General features: G+C 52.3%; 1 long non-coding RNA gene across 1 annotated transcript; it reads right to left on the reverse strand.

The window, feature by feature from the left end:
• Window positions 1–6,370: 6,370 nt before the first annotated feature.
• Window positions 6,371–8,913, reverse strand: LOC104871949. The gene is made up of 3 exons (XR_783013.3): window positions 8,203–8,913; window positions 7,920–8,062; window positions 6,371–7,759 (listed from the first exon to the last, which is right to left on the reverse strand). It is a non-coding gene; the product is annotated as an uncharacterized LOC104871949 (long non-coding RNA).
• Between the last annotated feature and the right edge of the window lie 14 nt (window positions 8,914–8,927).

Consider the following 8,927-nt stretch of genomic DNA (forward strand, 5'->3'; position numbering starts at 1 on the left):
TGTAACAGCAAAAAAAAAAAAAAAAAAAAAAAAAAAAAAAAAAAAAAAAGTTGAGCCTTTCCTGCTCTTGTAGATTGATTGGATGATGGGGAATTATGTACCCAGGTTCTCTGTCATCATGTCTAGATGTCCCCTCAAAGCCTCATGCACACATAGGGGGTTTTGGGGAGGTAGCTGGGTCATGGGGGTGTGATACTGGGATTAAGGGTTTGTGATGACTAAATTGGTTTAACATAGATCTGGGTGTGGATAATGGAAGCCCCACCCTGGATGTGGGTGCCACCACACAAAAGACTTGTAGCCTAGGTGGGATAAAAGGGAAAGAGGGGCTTCTGCCTCCTGCCTGCCCTGCCATGGGCTGTTTCTCCTCCGTAATGCCCCTCTGTCAGGCCACCCTGCCTTGGAGCCAGCCAACCATAGACTGAAATATCTACAAACTGTGAGCCAAAATAATCCTTTCCTCTTTTAATTTGTGGGTGTCTGGTATTTTTGTCTCAGCAATGCGACGATAACTAAGACACCCAGTAACTGGAGCTGTGATTGTCATTGTGCTTTACCCCAGCCACAGATATTTGGGGAATAAGGTAGGAGCTTCTCAGTCTGCTCCTGGAGACAGTATGTTCACAACCAGGATCATGATGGACCAGCTTGCTTGGGGCCAAGGCTCTTTATCCTTGAGTGGCAGCTGCTCCCTAACTCTAGTGGGAGCTGGTAACTCTTAGATGATGTCATCCACACAGAAGAAAGTAAGATGACTGACCTGGGCCAGTGGTAGCTGGTCACCAGTCTGTCCCTCCATTTCCTTGTGTATAAAGTGGGGAAGTATCCAGTCCACAGGGCTATTTTCAGGTTAAGGGGTCCCCTGTAAGTGCTCAGACCAGTGCCTGGCACATAATAGGTGCTCAGTACAAGTTAGATATTCTCACGACTCAACTCCCTTCACTACTGGAAACAGTATAACGTGTTTACTCATTGGCTAAACAAGATTTATGAGGGCAGAGATTGTGCCCATATGCCACTGGATCCCAAGTGATGAAGACAGAATCAAGCACATAGTAAGCCTTCAATAAATACATTTAATGAAAGTGAGTTGTGTAATAAAAATATTAAAGATTTCCAGCCAGAAGGGGTGAGGAAGTCAGCAAACACTATACCCCAAAATGCAACAGAAAATTTGGACAAACCTATCAGGCACAGGCACTTCAGAGCTCTGGATTTCAACCAAAGACATCAGACAATCAAGAAATGTTTAGTCACCAAAAATACTGAACCTCAGAGTAAGACCCAAATCGGTCAGCAGAAAGAACCAGGAAAATCTCAATTCCCATTGAAGTGATAGCCAATCAACACAAACACTGAGATAACAGATGTTGGAATTATTCAACAAAGATTTTAAAGCAGCTATTGTAGAAAAAATGCACCAATAAACAATTGTGGACACTTGTATCAAATCATGAAGAGTCATCTTCAGATGAAATTGAATATCCATGGGTGATAAACACTTTCAGCAAAGCAGAAACAGAAAAGAACGTCTTCAGTGGAGTAAAGAGCCTGCAGGAAGAGCCCAGAGCTCCTCCCCCAGGACGAGGAGCAGGACACAGATATCCACTCTCCCATTATCCAACACCTGCAGGAAGTCTTAGCCGGTGAAATAAAGCAAAGAAAACAAGAGAGAGGTTGGAAATGAAGAAACTGTTCCTACTCACAGACAACGCAATTGTCTCTGCAGAGAATCCCAATGAATCTACAAAAAAGCGAACTGGCTGAGCGAGGTTGGGAAGATTGCAAGAAACAAAGTCAGCGCACCAACATGAATTGTGTTATTGCGCACTTGCAAAAAACAGAAGAAAACAATTTAAATGACATGTTGATAAAAAGTGGATAGGGAGGCAGTGTGTGGAGTGTCAGATGGTCGTTGCTGACTCCATGCTGTAAACAGATCCGTTCTCAAGTTGATTTACAGACTTAGTGTAATTTCAAGGAAAATCTCAGATTTTTAAAAGACAAGTAGATCCTAATATTAAGATGGAAAGACAAAAAACTAGAATCACGAAAAACATTTTTAAAAATAAGAGTATAGGGAAATTCTACCTCTCTAATTTTTAAAATTAAAACCACAGATCATAAATTAATCATTCTAAAACATGCAATTCAGAGCCGGATGGTGCACTCGCCTGCTGTGCACCTATCACCTCTCTCTGGCTCCAGACCATGGAAACCCTGTGTCAACAGCAGCCCCTTCTGCTGCCCCTGTCCCCAGCCTCTGGCAGCAACCAATCTGATTTCTGTAGATTTGCCTTTTCTGGATATTTCTGAACACATTAAATCATACACATGGTGACCTTTTGTGTCTGGTCTCCTTGACAAATTGAAGATCATGAAGATTTACGCCTGTGCTTTCTTTTTGCTTCTAACAATTTTGTAGTTTTATTAGCTCTTTGATCCATTTCTAGTACTTTTTAAAAACATGGTGTGAGCCGGGGATTTAGCTCAGTGGTTCCACCACCTGCTTCACAAGCACAGGGACCTGAGTTCAATCCCCAGTACCAAAATAAATAAATAAATAAATAAATATAAATAAAAACATGGTGTGAGGTAAGAGCCATACTTCTTGTGTGTGTGGCGGAAGACAAAGTAACTAGCACAGGGAGGGTGGAGCAAGCACTGGCCCCCCCAGTAACCACAGGGTGACCATGAGGGCAGGGAGTGGCTGCGCTGTGAGGAGCTGGGCAGCCCTTTGACCAGATGCAGCCATGAATGTCCCCACAGGGCGGGCGGGGGCTCCAAAGCACGGGAGACACTTGCTTACTCTTGGGGTGACCGGCAGGCAGGGGGACCCGAACCTGCCCATGCAGAAGTCAGAGTCCTTAACAAGTGGACGGCTGCCCACGCTCCACAGAGCCAGGCTCTGCCCAGTTAGTGCTGCAGTGGGCTTGAAGTCTGTGCCTCAGACAGCCGTGCTCAGGCCGTCTGGCCTGTGTGGTGCTGCCCACAGGTGGAAGGTCAGTCGGGGGCCTGGCCGAGTGAGGGTTCCAGGGTGGCTGCAGGTCCATGCTGCTCCCACAGAGGGCTGAGATGTTCTGAGCAGAGCACAGTTAGGAAGAGCAAGACTGGCCTGGACTCTCTCCAGCTTCCTGTCTGTCCTGGAACCTCTCTGGCTCACATGTGCCCCTGCCACGATGCTTCACAGCCCGGCCTCACCAGAAGCTAAAAGGAGGAGCTGTCCAATCTCAGACTTTCAGTATCTGATACTGTGATGGCTCTTCCTGCCTTAGACTATTGGAGTGCTGGGTTACAGGGGTGCACCACCATACACAGCATCTCTTTTCTTCATAAAGTATCCAGCCTCAAGCATTTTGTTGTAGTGAGGTAACTACCAAAGTGACCAGTGAAACCAGTGTAGAATCCAGGCTGGGGAGAAAATGTAGCTATGTGGAGTGACCAAGGCAACTGGAATGACTGAAGAGGAAGTGGAGCACTGAGGACTAAGACAAGGATTTATGCAGCCACTATTTTTTTTTTTTTTTGAGACAGGGTCTTGCTATGCAGTTCGAGCTGGCCTTAAACTCACTATTAGCCCAGGCTGGCCTTGAACTTGTAGGGATGCTCCTACCTCAGCCTCCTGAGTTCTCGGACCACAGGTGTGCACCACCACACCCAGCCTTATGCAGCCTTTGCACAAGATTCAGATAAAGAGAAAATATGTACAAGGGACATAAAGCAAAGGGGCAACATGCTTCTGATCACTGACTATGGATAAGGGTCAGGGCAAGTTCTTGGTACTATTCTTTTACATTTTCATAAGTGAGTTATTTCAAAATGAAACATTATTTCTCATCTGCTTGCCATGACAGTAGCTGCACCCGGTGCCAGTAGCTGCCCCTCCACAAACAGCTATGGGCCTGGACAGAGGGCGCAAGGCACTGGGCAGCTGAGTGTGGAACACACAGGATGGCTGACCTGAGAGCCTGATAGAAGGCAGCCCACGCCCCAGGCCGCTGGCCTCTCTGTAAGAGGCTCCCCGCTGTGCTCCCAGGTCCTGGGCGGGGCAGGCAGGAGTACAGGTGCTGGCTGTGGGGGTCAGCAGGGTTGCTGCTGTGGGCTCTGTCCAACTGCACAGCACAGAATCACACATGCAGTGGCTTTCTCTTTGCTTGTGATGCTGGTGACTGAACCTGGGGCCTTTGCACTGAACTTCACTGTACTATATCCCCAGCTTCTCGTAGTGTTGTCATTTCACTTTATTGAGGCAGGGTTTTTCTAAGTTGCTAAAATGCCCAGGCTGGGCTCAAAGTGGCAATCCTGCCTCAGCCTCACAGTTTTGGTGGCTTTACTCTATCTATTTATTTGGGTTTTTTTTTGAGACAGTGTCTCTATACAGTTCAGACTGGCCTCAAACTCAGTAATCTTCCAGCCTCAGTCTCCTAGATTCTGGCATGGTCCCCATGCCTGGCTTGCTTTAAAATACACAGTGGATTTAAAAAATTTTTTTTACATCAGTTCACCTGGGTCCAGAATCCAGCATGGCTTCAGCTAGGTTGGTCAGAGGTCTCAGAAGGGCACCATCAAAGACCGTGGCTTCTTTTGGAAGCTTGGGTCCTCTTTGTGGGTCATATGGTTCTTGGCAGAATCCCTTATTGGCTGGCAGGAGCATCCTGTTCCCTGGTCCGCCAGGAGCAGTGGGAGCCCACCACGGGGACACAGCCAAGACTCCCTTTGGTGGGATTGGGGGCAGCTGTTACTCAGGGTGTGGTTCACGGGGTCACCTTAGTGTCCCCCACGGGTGTGAGTGGAGTACAGGTTCTAGGAGACAAGCAGGGCTGTCAACAATGGGCCCAGTCAGCATGGTTGGGCTTCCCTATTGTTATTATTTTTGGAGAAAGGACTTTAGTTTCCTACAGTGCCTACTCTAGACCCATCTAGCAGTGGAGACCTGCAGAGGAAACCAGGCTTGAGGGCTGCCCACCTCCAGGTTCGAGGGGCTGGGAGCCCCTTTGTCCCCTGCACACAGAAACTAACCATAGCACGAGACAAGCCCCACAGGCTTGTTCAGTGGCCTGCTAAAATGAGAGACAGCCCGCTTTCCAAGAGGTAACAGAATCCATTCTCTGCGTGGTGTTCTGATTTAGAAAAAAAAAAAAAATCACTGGATGCAAAATGAGAGGAAATTCAACCCACAGCCAAGGAAAAGGCGGTGATCAATGCAGCGCCTCCTGGTGGGGAGGTGCTCACGTGCACCTCGAGGGGCTGTGGTCAGTCACTCTTGGGGCCGTGCTAACCCCACTGAGAATGCTCAGCCCCAGGCCTTTACAGGGCCGAAGTGCCTCCAGCCTTTTCCTTTCTTGCTGGGGCAGGCTTGGCCAGCACACGGAGCCTCCTCTCTACCTCATCCCTAGCTCTCCCAAGGAGGGCAGCTTTGGGAAGCTCCCTAAGGAGCCCCAGACCCCCCAACCTTCCCCATCCCCTCCGGGAACCTGGTGTCAAGTGTGCAGGGGGGGAGACGGGCCTGGGGTGGGTAGGGGCTGGGAAAGCCTCTCCCTGACTGCTTCCAGGGAGCCCTGGGGAAGCTCTCATCCTCTGCCAGACCTGGCTGCAGAAAGACCATATTCCTGTCCTTGGGCTCTGTGCCCTTCTGACCCTGAGAACTGCCCCTTCTTGGGCCTGAGAGGCCCCTCTCTGGCCAGAGACTACGTCCACGAAGGGCTGAAGAGGGCCTAGTCCTGCTGAAGCACAGTGTCTCTCCTGCTGGTTCTCAGTGGAGGAAGTACCTCTGGGGCTGCTCCCGCATTCCCTGGGTGGGGCGGGGCGGGCTCCTGGGGCGCGCTGCCTCTTACCATGGCAACAGCTCCCTGCAAGCTGCTAGGCTCAGGACTGCCTGGTGAGCCCCAGTCTGGCCAGCCCGTTGCCTGCACCCCTCCCCCCAGCTTCTCTGACTTGGGGAGATGTGATCTTGCTTTTCTGAGGGAGGACTCATTGCCCAGAGCGCATCTCTTACCATGGGGACAGTTCAGTCTGCTGCCTCAAGGTCTGGTTCAGTCCTCTGGGCACCCTGCCTCGAGAGGCTGCCATGCAGGTCCCTGCTGCCCAGCTGGCAGAGGCTCCACACCCAGTGACTGACTATGCATGCACACTGGGATCCCAAGGCAGCTGTGGCTGAGCAAGGGTAGAAGCCTGGGGCATGCAGAGGGCATACTGGCCCGGTCCTTTCCAGGGAGTCTCAGGCCCAGCCGCGGCCCACCTGGGCAGCAGCTCCCAGGGTGCCGCCTGGCCACGGCCCCCAGGAAGGCACGCACACACAGGTGGTTAGTTATGCACTTGCGGGCTATTATTAACCTGACAGTGACATCACCAGCAGCCAATGGGAGGCCGTTTTATTTCCAGGGCTGACAGCTTGAGAATGGTTAATTTTAGCTGGCTCTTCATTCCCAAGGCTTACGAAACCCCAGCCAGTGACAGGTGGGGGTAGAGGGGCTGCCCGTGTCTCCCCAAACAGTTTGAGGGGCCCTGGGGACGCCAGGAGGGGCAGAGCTGTACCTCTTCTTTCCATCTGGCTCCCCAACCCCCACCGTGGCAGCTTGCTGGGTCACAGTGACAATGATTCAGACGCAGAAAGAGGCTAGCAAGGAGAGGAGGCTGAGCTGGGGGGACACAGCCCATAGCCATAGGGGACCCGGGCTTCTGGGAGGAAGTCATACTGGCCTGGCTCAAGCCTTTGAACTGCTCATTTGCTGTGTGACCTTGGGGAGGATGCTTGACTTCTCTGAGTCCAGCTGCCTCACAGGTTCTCAGGAGCCCCAGGCCAGCCCAGGGGCACTGCTGCACTTGGTGATCTTGCAGTGCTGGGCGGCTGTGGCTGGTATTAATTAGCACATGACACTGTTATTCAGCACTGCTTAGTACTCAGTAGTCCAAGAGTCGTTATCCACAGAGTCGCTTCTGTGCTGCTGCAATAGGATGCCTGAGACAGGGTCCTTGTAATGAACAGAGATTCTCTGCTCATGGTTCTGGAGGCTGGGAAGTTCGAGGTCAGGTGCTGGCCTCTGGTCAGGCCTTGCTGTGTCATCTCACAATGGAAGGCAGGAAGCCAAGGGAAACCCTCCCACAAGGCCTCCACATGGTAAACTCACTCAGCATGAAGGTGGGGCCCTCCTGACCCAGCTGCCTGCTCACAGCACCATCTCCCAACCCTGTGGCCTTGGGATTCTGTTTCTAACTTGGGAAGTTTGGGGGACAAGTTAGACCAAAGCAATAGATAGTCAAGGGCTAGGAATTATTTGGCATTAACATCACTTATTAATTTAGCAGTTAGGGTTCAGAGCTTTGGAGAGTTAGTTGTTCAGTACTATAAGCCCATGCTGCTCAGTGTGATCAGTCTATCACCGGGCATCATCAGCTTATATAGTCTCCAAGTGTCCCCAGTGCCGACCATGGGGTCTCTCCAGGACAAAGCATGTCCTGGAGACCTTGGAGGTACCCTGACACCCTCTCAAGGGTCAGCGCATAGAACCCCAACTCACCATTCCTGGGGATGGCACTGCCCCAGCACATGCGAGCCCCTGCCCCAGGCCTCACCAGCTGACTACTAACCAGAAGCACACAGTGCAGAGGGGCAGCACTCAGACCTGTGCAGGAAGGACATGTCTGCTGAAGGCTCTCCAGGTCTAAGGGTGGCCCAGGGTCTTACCTGCTGGTGGGTGTCCCTGGCTCCCAGCCCCTCCTCCTTTCATCTGGCCCACTCCGTTTTGGCCAATCACAGCACCTGTAACAAGCCAGCCTAACCTTCAGGCAAGGAGGGAGGTATTAAAAGTAGAGATCAGAAGAGTGGGGAGAGACGAGTACGTCTCACTGTATTGCCAGCTTCCAATTGACAAAATCAGCAGCACTCAGAAGTGTTGGATCATTTGAGAGGCCTGCCCTACCTCTGGTTGGTGTAGAAGGCCTTTCTCTGCCTGAAAACTCTCCACACAGGCCAGGGAGAACCCACTGCCGCCACTGCTGGTGCTGCCCCCTTTGCCTCCTCTTCACAGCTGGGGAACTCCAGGGGCTCCTTGTGGACATGGCCCTGTTGGCAGACACGGAGCTCTGATCAGCTCCTCCTGCATCTAGACCTGGTAGACACTTGGGTGGAGGGGACAGGCGTGGCATCTGCCATGGCCACTTAACAGGCATCTCCTGGGGGCCCCTGCTCTCTGCCTGACTTACTGACTCTGCAGTGACCAAGACCCAAGTCCGATGGAGAGAGGACCCTGGGAACGCTGAGGTGGCCAGGCCGGGGTCTTGGGAGCAGCTCCTGACCTTGGTCTTCACGTCACATGGCTTCCACCTTTTCCGCCCACTTTAGTGAGTCTAATCTGCAGTACCCTCAAGGCATAGGAGCAGGGCTGCTCAGCCCGGCAGGCGCCGGGTCAGGGCTGGGCTCTGGTCCTCTTCATCGTACATCTGCCTGCGAATGGACAGAAGCTCTGAGAGGGGCTTTGAGCATTCCCTGCCTGAGGGAGCTGGAAGGAAAAGGCTCTTCAGGGGACTTCCAAGGGAGGCTGGCTCTGGGCTGGATCTGCTGCAGACAGAGCCAGGTGGACAGGCACCTAAGGATAGGTGTCCCTGCACCCGGGGACCACACCAGGGAGAGCTCCTCAGAACAGAGCTTTGGGTGTTTACTGGGCTTCAGCCGCGAGCGGGGCTGGGTGCGGCATACTCAGACCCTGGCCTGGTCCTCAGCACCCCAATCCTGCGCCCCTCCCCCAGAAGCCTGTCTCCTGTCCCAGTCCTCCTTCCCAGGGACTTCTTGTTGCGTTAAGGGTGTCTCCCTGCTCTCCGGGAGCCTCTCTGTCGCCGCCCACACCGCTGCTACCCGTCTCACGGCCCGTCCATCCCTGTCCCTCGCTCTCCCGCCCTCTCGCCCTGCCCCCAGCTCCGCGCCGCGCTTT

Source organism: Fukomys damarensis, unplaced genomic scaffold (genome assembly GCF_012274545.1).
Source record: "Fukomys damarensis isolate Sample0158 unplaced genomic scaffold, DMR_v1.0_HiC HiC_scaffold_22, whole genome shotgun sequence".
Lineage (NCBI taxonomy): Eukaryota > Metazoa > Chordata > Mammalia > Rodentia > Bathyergidae > Fukomys > Fukomys damarensis.